This window comes from Mauremys mutica, chromosome 3, assembly GCF_020497125.1.
Source record: "Mauremys mutica isolate MM-2020 ecotype Southern chromosome 3, ASM2049712v1, whole genome shotgun sequence".
In the NCBI taxonomy this organism is placed as follows: Eukaryota; Metazoa; Chordata; order Testudines; family Geoemydidae; genus Mauremys; species Mauremys mutica.
The window spans coordinates 152,813,483-152,825,716 of NC_059074.1; the positions used below are offsets into that span (position 1 = coordinate 152,813,483).

General features: G+C 42.6%; 1 long non-coding RNA gene across 1 annotated transcript; it reads right to left on the reverse strand.

The window, feature by feature from the left end:
- Positions 1-6,628: 6,628 nt before the first annotated feature.
- On the reverse strand, positions 6,629-11,343 carry LOC123367283. Its single transcript, XR_006578386.1, has 3 exons — positions 11,297-11,343; positions 10,693-10,746; positions 6,629-6,900 (listed from the first exon to the last, which is right to left on the reverse strand). It is a non-coding gene; the product is annotated as an uncharacterized LOC123367283 (long non-coding RNA).
- Between the last annotated feature and the right edge of the window lie 891 nt (positions 11,344-12,234).

Consider the following 12,234-nt stretch of genomic DNA (forward strand, 5'->3'; position numbering starts at 1 on the left):
TCCGAGAGCAGGGCGCTCCAGTCTAGGCAGGGCATAGAACACACAGTGCAAAGGCCATACAGACCTATTGGCTACAGCAGCTGGGCTCAGGGCTCCAGGTTCAGAGACTATTGGGAAGAACTCACAGCTGTGGCTGGCCACTAACATTCCCATTCTGGTCTTGGTCTCTTCTTCCATTCTCCCCCTACACTTGGAATTACCTCTCTGGAGGTGATGGTACCCCTGTCTGCAGTGAAATCACCTCTACAGTCATAGGCATGGACTCCATTTGTGCTCTAGGGCTGGAGCACCATGGGGGGAAAATCGTGGGTGCTGAGCACCCACCAGCAGCCCCCTATCAGCTCCCTCTCCTTCCCCCCCCCCCCCCACGTGCCTCCCGTTTGTTGTTGAACAGAAAAATCTTATGGGTGAGGATGAAATGGATGAGTTTGGCAATGCGTTTGGGGTGGACATCTGAGTGTGGTCCATTATCTTGTCGATATTTGAGGCAGGCAGCAATGCTGTCATGGCGAGGGCTGTCAGTGTACAAGGAGGTGACATCCATGGTGGCATGGGTGGTGTTCCCTCAGACCAACTTCTGTAAGTGAAAGAGACAAGCTTTAGAGCTTACACAGCACTCTAAAGCTTGTCTCTTTACTTACAGAAGTTGGTCCAATAAAAGATCTTACCTCAGTGACTGGGTCTTTCAAAACTGTATCAGTCCACGTGAGTGCTCTACTATAGACCTGGGTTTTCTCTTTTCACCCCCTTTCTATAGCAGGAAGAATTCTCAGAATTCATTTCACTGCTCTTCTTTTCCCCATTCCTAGAGTTGACAGAGTAGCTCACTTACTTCTTGAAAGGAAGTCTCATTGGTGCTACAGGAAAGCATTAGCAAAGAGATGGGCCTTGCATGTTGACATGAAGGCAGCCAGATTTATGATCCTCTTCTTTAACTGTGGAAGGGAACTCCACTGCAGAGGACCATTCACCAAAAAGGCTTCGGTCTAGATCTTCAGCTTGTGTAACTGGGTTAGATTGTAAGCATTTGGGGGCAGTGGCTGTATTTTGTTATGTGTTTGTAAAGTGCCTGATTGGAAACCCTAGGCACTACCACATAGAAATAATAAATATAGTTCTATTGAAGTCAATAGAGCAACATCAATTAACACCTATCAAGGAGCTAGTCATCTGTCTCCAGTTCCCATTGGTTTTACCCTGTCCATTGAGCCATCTGTGTCACAAGCGAAGAGCAATGTCTGCTATATTCCTTCATTGTCCCAAGATCTAGGACAAGCAGGTGACTGGAAACATACCTGGCTTGTGACTCCTTTAAAAATGCATGAACGTGAAAGGGATGAGAGACTTTTTAAGTGTAATGCAGTAAATCTGTTGAATGCTTTGCCTGAGGGCATCAGCCAAGCCTGGATCTATGTGCCTGACTAAATCCAGATTAAAGATGCAAGGCTCTGCAGACTGCTACTTTTTCCAATTTAGATGCCTGCACTGTATTTTTATTTTTTTTTATGTATTTTATAATATTGATTTGTCAGGAGGCAAAGCGAGGGATGTAGGAAAAATTATGCAGAGTCTGAAATTGTGCAGTGCTCTATATTTACAGGACTATGGAGTTTTCTTTTGTATTTTAAACTCATCGATTTTGCAATGTTTTTATCTAAGCAATGAGAATCTGATTCTGCTCTCATTCAGGTCTCTGGCAAAGTCCCATTAACTTGAATGGGACTAGATTGAGCCAGCTGTTAATAGGGAATGGTCTGGTGGAGAGGGCACAGGATTAGGACTCAGGAGATCTAGGTACTTGGCTGTGTGGTAGATTTCTGGTATGATCTTGGGCAAGTCATTTAGTCTCTCTATGCCCCAGTTCCCCATCTGTAAAATGGGGATAATAGCTGTGCCCTACCTACTTCACAGGGGTTGTGAAAATCAATGAATTCTTATTTCTGTTCAGATACTACAGCGATGGGAGGCATGTAAATGTGAATTTTGATCTCTTCTTATTTTTCCCACCTTTTATGAGTTTTGATTTGTTAATCCATATTCTCCCACAGGGCTATGGTTACATCCAGTTATATCAAGACATGCAGAAAATCAGATGGGTTCATTTGTTTGTGTATTGAACTGGTAATTTCTGACTGGTTTAAATGCAATTAGTCCAGGTTGGATTCTGTCACTTATATTCACGTGGAATAAGTAACATCTCACTCTGTGAGTAAATGAGTTGAAATCATGGGGCCTCCCTGGATAGCAAAGTACTACTCTTGTCTTCTGAAAAGAGTGGCGTAGGTTTTTTTTTATACTAAGGCTGTAAATACTCTAGGGGGGTACTCATTGCAATGAGAAACCAATGGAGATATTCTGGATCTATACCTGGAATCAGCATGTGGCCCTTTATGTGTGTATATAATTACATTAACTGGGTTAACAACGTTTTGTTAGTTTCATTCTTGTGTTCTATTTTGGGATCACTCTTCTGATAACTTATCAGAGGCAAAATATTGTGGAGCTGGTTAGCGCTATTATGTATGTAGTGATAGGGATACAGGCCACTGCAATGACATGCGTAGTGGTATGACAAGGAGGAATGTGGCCAAAAAGTGTTCCATTGCCACATATTGAATGACAACAGGAGTCAGAGCATATGTCAGCCATCAGCATCTTACCAATCCATTTTCTAATACCCATTGTACAATTCCTTCCTTAGTACATCAAGAATACCCCCAAAAAACCCACTTAAGTTTAGCAGTTCATTTGAATCAAGTAAATTAAAAAAACAACAACCTTTAAACCTAGATTTGCTTGAAGTACTTCAAATATTTTATGGCTAGTACTACAGTACATAACAAAGTAATTGTGTAATTAAGAGATAATGTCAATGCAATGGAACATTGTTGACAAGATAATAGTCTCCCGTTGCTGTATAAATGCCAAGGCAAAGCTAAAGAATATGCAGGGAAAACACATGCAGAAAATCGGATGAGTTCATTTGTTTGTGTATTGAACTGGTAATTTCTGACTGGTTTAAATGCAATCAGTCCAGGTTGGATTCTGTCACATATATTCACGTGGAATAAGTAACATCTCACTCTGTGAGTAAATGAGTTGAAATCATGGGCCCCCCCTGGATAGCAAAGTACTACTCTTGTCTTCTGAAAAGAGTGGCGTAGGTTTTTTTTTATACTGTAAATACTCTAGGGGGGTTCTGGAAAAAAATGTTTTGTCATTGCTAACTCTGGTTCTACTCCCCCAGTGATAGCAACTACTGCAGACAATGCTGCAGTTGCCAGCAGCCCAGATCCTCAACTTGTGTAAATTGTCATAGCTCAGTGTACGTCCATGGCACTGTGACAATTTACCTCAGCTGAGAACCTGGTCCAGGATTTCTAACATCACATCATCTAACCCTGCTCAGGACCGGTCTAAGTCACACAGGGCTCAGGCTTCTCATTGTATCGTAGCCACAGTTGGCCCAGGTGAGGGGGATTTGGGAGTTCAGGGGAGATCCAGGTATGGTTCCCTGATTTTAAGCCAGCTCAGCCCTGGCTGCACAGGGGCTTCCCTCCCTACTTACACCATTGAGGACCTTACCCCTTTGGAGAATCAACACAGCAGAGCTCTGCCCCACCACATTCTCTGTGCTATGTTGGAGATAGGGCTGGCAAAGGAGGAGAGCTGGGTGAATATTTTCAGCCAAAAAAAACCAAGAAAACGGAAATTCTGTGATACTGAAACATTATGCAAATCTGGGAGGCAGGTGTCCTGTGGAAAGCATAGTCTGAGATCATGTAATTAAAAAAACTATCATAATACAGGGTACAAACAAGGGGGCTGAATTAAGATAGAACAGGCAACCGTAATTCTGGTAATTCCTTATTTGTGAGTGCTTGACTTTGCAGCCTTAATGTTCTTTTACAGTGTGTGTGTGTGTGTGTGTGTGTGTGTGTGTGTGTGTGTGTGTGTGTGTGTGTGTGTGTGTGTGTGTGTGTGTGTGTGTGTGTAATCAAGTGGTGATGGGAAGACTGGGGCAAGGGCAAACTGGAAAAGCCAAGAGCAGAACAGGTATGTAACTACTAGAGATCACTCCTCGTTTAACCTAAACTAGAACTCAGAAATCCTGAGTCTCAATATTCCTCTACTGCCAGCAAATAGCTGCGAAATCCACTGACAAAAAGTGAGCCTCATCTCTTCTAATGATTGGCACACACCGGGGAATGACAACTCACTATTGCTATTAGTTATTCTGTTAGCTCAAGTGGTCAAGGTCTGTGCTGGGCATCTCCAGGTTCCGACTCTACTGATGAACCATGTGGGAGTCAGTATTGTTCCATGTGATAGAATTTCTGTTTTTCCAACTTGCTTTTTTCTAAAACTGTGCCAGCTGCAGAATTAGAGCTGTTCCTGACTGCAGACACGGCCTAGGACAGGTGATCCACAGAGACCAGCATTTCTCTCTCCAAAGCAAGGCTGGACTGGGCACGAGAGGGCATGGACCACAGCCCACCTTCACAGCTTAGACTGAATCAGAAGGGAGCCTACCTTGCCCCACAGGTGTCATTCTACCCTATGTTCTCCCAATGCTCTTGGAGACCCCTGCCTCTGACAGTTCCACCTGGAACAAGTCACCTCCACCTCCCTATGCTCCAGATCTGTGTCTATTCAGCCCTAGGTGTGGGCTGCCTAATCTGCATACGGTATGTCTGGCAGCCTTCCAGACAACCAGAAGCTTTCTCCTTCATCCAGAAGTGCTGCCAGCAGCCACCTGACAAGCCACACACACCTGTATAGCCCATCTCCTCAGGCTGCATTGACTAAGCAGCTCTGTTCTTATTAGCACAGTGCAGGAGCTTCATTCATCTTAGTTTCTTGCTGACAAGCACTGACTCCTGTGATTTGCCTCCCATTTAGAGAGAGAAAATGCCTTTCACTCTGTGCAACGGCTAAGCCCCTTTCATTCACACCAGCTCGCAGGAAAAACGGGTCCTGACGTTCACCGCAGGGGCCCTTCTGGCAGCAACATTGTATCTGCACAGAGACATGTGTGCTAATAAACACATCACTGGGCGTATAAGTGCTTATAATTGCTCTGCTCTGCTCTGCCTAAAAAAAACGCTGTCTACATTACACAGCCCCTTTGATGGTTAAAATGCACCAGGTCTTCCTTTGGGTGAAGGGCATGTAGACAAATGGCGGGCTGGCTTTTCTACTGTCTCTCTCTGCATAACAAGTGCACAGACCCAGACACTAAGTGGATCCACACAAAGCCCACCTAGTCTTCCAAGGTGATTCAATTTATTTTACGTTACTGCTTTAAATGGCTATAGGGAAATTTACTTCATCAGACTGAATGCTGATCAGTTAAACAGGCAAGTTGCAAAATGGCCTCTTCAAATGCCTGAAAATATTCCACAGTCTCCTTGGATATGAAATGGGCAGCTGCAGGATTCCTGGGCAATATCATTTGAATGATAATTCCAGCAGGAAATTCAGCTTGAGGACAGGAAGATCAGAGCTGCTGTCAGGGACATGGAGGAGTTGCAGCTAGAGATGGAGAAGGACTGGAGCCGCCTGCTGGTTTTTATAGATAAGAAATGTCGATACTCTGTAGATCTACATGCTGAACCAAAAATAAAAACTGCCCAGAAAGAACGGAAAACTCAGATTTTCCTCTCTTGATAAGAGTCATCATGCTGATAATACGGCTGCTTCCTGCTTCATTATTTCATATTAAGAGTGATTTTATAGCGGGACTTTCAAAGAAATAACGTAATGATTTGGGTGCCAGTTCAACACAGCACTTAAGCATGTGCTTAATTCCATCCCTACTTAGCAACACACTTCAGCCTGGACATGAGAGGGAGCTATACAGATGCGGAAGAACTTTAGTACGTAATGATGGAATTAAGTGTGTGCGTAGGTGTTTTGCTGGATGGGGACCACAGTCATGTTTTACAGGATATATTTATTACCTCATCAGAAGGGAACATCTTGTTATCACGTAACTAACTTTGGATGCTATGGACTTGTGAGGGCTGTGAGTGCCTGTGTCCGACCGAATTTATGCGTTTAAAAAAGAAAAAAAAACCTTAAGAAAGTTCCTGCTCGAGACGACTTCTTAACAAGGACAGTTCTGCTGTTGGTGACAAAGCGAATAAATGTTGGGGAAGTGAAACCTTGAAAGTGACTCACACAACTGTGAGTGTAACTTTTCATTTGTCTAGTGTGTTGCCTATTGACAAGCAATTTCACTTACAGGGACTCTGCCACTCTTACACAGTCTGACAAGTGGGTGTTATCTCAGTAAATCAGATCTTGCACCCAATTTTTCAGAAGACTGGGGAGGCTTTTCATTCCTCTCTGCAGCTCATGCAATCTCTGGAAACTTTAGTGCAAGTTCACTGACAGCTGGTTCAGATACCACTTTAAAGTTCTTAATTATGTGCATTCATCTTGTTTATTGACCCACTTGACACAGCCAGCTAGACTACTTTGTATTCTACAATCAGAAATTTCCTGCTAAGGAAGAACTATTTGCAGATATATCCCCAGGTCTAAAGAAGACAATAACACACATTTCTGTAGTCACTAGATATGCAATTCAATTTCAGAAACACAGGGAATGGATCCATTGGGATGGCACTGTTCCCCTTCATGCACCAGCTCCTATTCTGTGGTATGTGAGAGTCTGTTTGCCAGGGAGAGATGGGTGTGAGGTTGCATGCCAGGACACGATGTGCATATGCTATTAGTCAAGACATTTGTGACAAGCAACATAATTGTGTTTGGTTAGTAAATTTGGGAAGTAAGTGCAGTGGTCTTCATCAGCTCCAGATGAGTCAAGACCTCTCGTTAGTTTAGTAATTAACCTTGAGAGCCGTTCCAGTCACTCAGATGCACACATTAAGGCTTGAGTAGATGCATAGGAAAAAGAGGATAAATATGTAATCAGGAATCTTTCGAGGCATATAATTTGTGCCGTTACAGCATTATACTTTGATGCAAGTTTTAGATGTATTTAGCTATGTCTATTATTAACCCTCCAGACCTTTCTGTCTTAGACGTGAAGATAAATGTTGCAGCAGACCTAAGCTGTCATCTTTCACTTTCTTTCACATACACACATTTGTGCACCTAGTTAGGTTATAAAACTACATATGCATATTGGAGTATCAGTGTGTATGCAAATACCCAGCAAGTAAGATGCATGACTAGTTGTTTGCATGTGCAAATATGAATTTTGTGGACACAGTCGGGGTAATTGTGTATGCAAATTAGCTAGGAGATTCTGCTTGCATTTCTGAGTGTACCCTGGGACTTGGACTTTTGCCTGTGTATTACCTGTGTTTTGATCATTAACACCTAGCGACTCTGAAGTCAAAGGTGAAGTGCACAAACTTACTGAGCATCTACGGGAAATTACTTTTCCAGTAACATATGGCCTGATCTTCAAATCCTAATGGGCTGGGAGGTGTTTCCATCAGACAGTTCATGCAAGCAGAATGTCCACAGCAGCCTTTTTATTTCAGTCAAATCCATTCCTTTCACTTTGATGGAAGCGGCTAAACCTGCTACCCATATAACTACCTTGGTCCATTTACCAGCTTGCATAGCACAGGGTAGTGCTGCTGTCAATAACAATGCCTGAATAACACAGTGCTTTGTATTTGTCCTATGTTATCACTTGGCTCAGACATTCTTATTCTGTTTCTTTCCAAATTTTGGATCATTTCATATTAATGGTCAATATTTTATAGAATAAGTCATCAAAACTGAGGTAAGCAAATGCTGTAAGATGCGGTATTTGTTTTACTCACATTAAACAGGTTTCAGAGTAGCAGACGTGTTAGTCTGTATCCGCAAAAAGAACAGGAGTACTTGTGGGAACCTTAGAGACTAACAAATTTATTTCAGCATGAGCTTTCGTGAGCTACAGCTCACTTCTTCGGATGCACGAAAGCTCATGCTGAAATAAATTTGTTAGTCTCTACGGTGCCACAAGTACTCCTGTTCTTTTCACATTAAACAGAGGATCAAATTAACCATTTTCTTCATGTTGATTTCTTAAATATTGCTCGATCTATTCTCTCTTTCCCCATCTCTTTTTCTATCTAGTACTTGTCTGTGTGAGTACTGTATTTACAATAATCTTTGAATTATACCTTCCTCTGTTTTATCTGACACCTTGATTTGATCAACAAGCCGATTGCTATAGCAACTCCACCAATCAGGCTTTACTTGAAGTCATGGAGAGAATAATGTCAACTATTCTCTCTAGTCTGAGTTTGAAGTATAGAAGTCCAGACTAATGTTCAGTTTCAATTTAAAGAGAGTACTCCACAATCAGTCAGGAGCCCTCCCCATCACCTAAAAACATTGTTTTCTAGCAGGGAACAGAATAAGGAGATTGTGCAATTAGTATGAAGGCTAGAAAAGGAGTTAAGGGCTTAGTATGACTTATCATCTGGAAACAAAAAATAGATTTGCTTATGAGGCCTTTCAGGGGAAGGAGCAGTGACGGTGGTACCAATTCATGTGATTTCATCATGAGTCTTACAATATTTGGTGTATTTCTTCAAGCCCCAACTCCTGGAGTCATGTCATTTCATGAGAATCTCAGCTTTCTTTCTTTTTTTCTTTTAAAGTACCTTTCTAGCTCTGATGGTTGTGGAGAAAAATTTGAAAATGTGACCTAAGTGTGCCCTAAAAGCTCACAAACCAGAAGGCCAATAAAAATAACTCAACATTAATTTTCACATTTATTTTAATCTGATTATTTTTAAATCAATTTTAAGATTTTGAGGGGCCTGACTCATAATTTTTTTCCATGGTTGGGAGTTAGCAGTATTGAGTAATGACAGGACCCATACTAGTGCTTGCGCTAGTCCTTTCACTATCACCACCATCTATGTGATGCCATCCAACCTGGGTGTTTAATGTATCAACCCCTTTGTGCCCTCATTATGTTCTCCTTCCCCACTGCTTGGCATATCGTCTTAACCCTCTTCTCAAAGCTCTGAGCCCTGACTCCAAATCCTGCCTTATTTCAGACTGCTTCTCCCTGCATCTTCAGTCCAACCCCTTCTGCATTTTGTTCTCTTTCCCTGCCACCTCCCAAATCTCCTCAGTCAAAATGATCCTAGTATACACAAAGGCCTAAGAGGCAGTCATTGGAGGTGCTGCTTTGTGAAGATCACAGCAGCATACTGGGAATTGAGGGCACAGCTCGGAAGCCCCTGGAGTAACCAGATGGCCTGACATTTCATTGTAACTCCCAGTTTCAACTGACCCATCAGGGATCTGGGACCTGCTCCTCAAAACTGGGACAAACATGGCCAACTGGAACTTCTGGTCAGCACAGTTAGGATACAGCGGGGCTCAGAAGGGTTTCATCAGCTACTTCAGGGCCAGGGAGAGCTTCGACAACTGGGACAGGGCTGGGTGCCTGCAGCTCTCCCCCCAAAGAGGGGGATTACAGCCTCCCTCTGGGTGGGAGTGGTCCTAGTTGTGTGCTGGAGAGGAGCTTGCAGAACTTTTTACAGCCACCCACTTCTGTACGTTTCCAACCAGCCCTGGGGAAAAGATTCAGGGAAAACAATGGGTACAGCTGCCATCTTCAGGCATTTCTTGATACAAACCTCATCAAAGGCTCTAAAATTCATGGATTTCAAGGTTTGTAGGAACCGCTGTGATCATCCAGTCTGACCTCCTGAATAGGACAGGCCAGAGAATTTCACTCAGTAATTTCTGCATCAAGCCCAACCGCTTCTGTTTAAACAACAGCATTTTTAAAACTCTTCCACCTCCATTAGTTTTCATTTAATTTTTGCCTCTGCACTTCTGGGATCACACTGGGACTGGATATTCCAAAATACCACATGAAAAGTTGTCCTCACTGTATTGTTTGGCTAGATCTGAAACAAGTGGCACTGGAAATCTCATGAGGAGGTCTGGTCAGTTTTTTAAATTTCTGGCCCAGTGTCACAGATTCAGGAGCAGGTCTGAGAAAACACTTCACAACAATTAAATTATTCAGTGAATTTCATCCTTTGTCCAAGGGCAGGTAGGGAAGTTTTCAGATTTATTCGTTATTCACAATTTTCTGGGGATTTCTCTAATGCTGATTTGAGGTTGGCAGCTCATTCCGACTGTGACTATTACATAGTTAAATATATAATTTTCAGTTCACACCCCTAGCTTCTGTAATCCCATCTCAGGGGTGATAGTGAGGCTGGAGAGGTTATGAAGCCAAATTCATTAATTCATTTAATGTTTGAAAGGCACTCTGGGGATCCACCTACTGGAAGTACAAAGTAATATTATCAAAGAGATGGGTTTTGGGATGGGAGATTAGTTGTTTTGTTTTTGCAAATAGGGTGTAATTCACTCTGCATAAGACCTATTACTGATTCCTCTGTCTGGGTGGTCTGCAGGGATTGAACATCTAGATCTAAAAACACAGGTTGCTACTGTTGAAGCTTAAGGATCAGTTCTACTAACTTGGAGACTGTAACATTTGTAAACCTTTTTACGTGAGCCAACCATTAGAGGGGGACAAAGCCACACTTGGCCAGCATGCACCAAATAAATCCTCAAAATGAGGCTTAAGTGGTTCATAGACTCAAATGTGGCCCTTCTGGATAGGGGGAATAATTTCTGAATGTTGCATTCACGTACACAAGACAACCCTATCATTCCTACCTTACAGAACTCCAACAAAGCCGCTAATATTCATCTTTCAAATTCCATTGGCACCTAGAAAATAGTAAGAGAGACAAGCATCAGCTACCCCTCCCCTCCATACACACACACTTCCCACCACTGGTCTTTCCCCCCTCCCCCCGCACTCCATTAATTTAAATGAATTAATTGGTACAATCATACCACAGTCTGCTCTTGATTTTCTGATTAATAGAATGATTAGACAATGCTGAGTCAGCAATAAACAGCTGCGGTTCTCATTCCTGCTGGCTTCTGAAGAGCCACTTTATCAAGTGCTGCTGTTTTTGCCATTGCCCCTAGTATAGCTAATCAGCTACATCCCCAGAGCCAAGGAGGAATCTGGGCATTTAGCTATTCTGCACGCTCTTGGATGGATTCAGATCCATCCAGTCAGACTAGCACACATTTATATTTATAAGGACATTTAATAAAACCCAAGAAAACTTTTGTTCCTTTGGGGTCCATTTCTGATTTCATAAGCAAGGCCCCCTGATATGGCACATCCAGACCTTCTCTCAAAATTCCGGGCACCCATAACACATTGAGTTCATGACTGTAACACCAGCATATTTCTTCCACTCACTTTTCGTAATGGATGGACAGTCAGATTGCAGAGCCTGAAGTCTGAGCTGTAAAACAGCAAAGGAAGCAGCAGTGAAATTATCCCCCATATTGCCTCATTATTATTTATTGCAATTCCAGCTTGACCACAGTATAAATGAAGGCAGCAAAGATATTTGGCATTTCAATGTACTGGGCACTGCACAAACCCAGGGAGACAAAATCCCTGCCCGAAAGAGCTTACAAATGAATCTGAAGCAAGACAGGAGAACAATAGGAGGAGACAGCTAAGGGTAGATAAGGGTTACGATAATCAGATTAGTCAAGTATATGAATTGTCTATGTGCACAACATGGCTATTTGCGGTTTGCGCTTGGAAGGGCCACTTCTAGCTTTGGAAGGTGAGTTCATGCTCCATGCCCTTTACGTCCTTGGGCTTTCAACTGAGCCTGCCAGCAAGAGTGACAGTTAGTTAGTGCCATTGCTGATGATGTGGCATGCAACTTGGGTTTCTGTTCATCATCTTTGCACCTGGTAGCCTAACAGCTATAAGATACAAAGAACTTCCTGTCACCATCAGACTGGGCTAAATCTGAATGGGTGACTTTCAAAGCAAAAGGCTCTGTATGTTGTTGTTAATCAGTCTCCTGAAGTGTCCACTGCCATGGACGATGATCCTTTTCTGTGCTCATGGCTTGCAAACCCTCATTTACAAAATGGCTCTCTCATAAAGTCTGCCAGAAGGTTCAATAAAGAAATCTGTAATGGCCCAGCTTCTGGACCACGGGGGCACATGGAATACAAGATCAGATTCATTAGTTCCCAAGCCTTCAATGGGTTCCCCTCTACCCTCTTTAGCAGGAAAAAATATGACATTATTATGTAAAATAAAATAAAAAAATCAGTGTTGATTAATAAAAGTAATATCAAGAAGCCGCGCCAAAGACTATTCAATTTCAA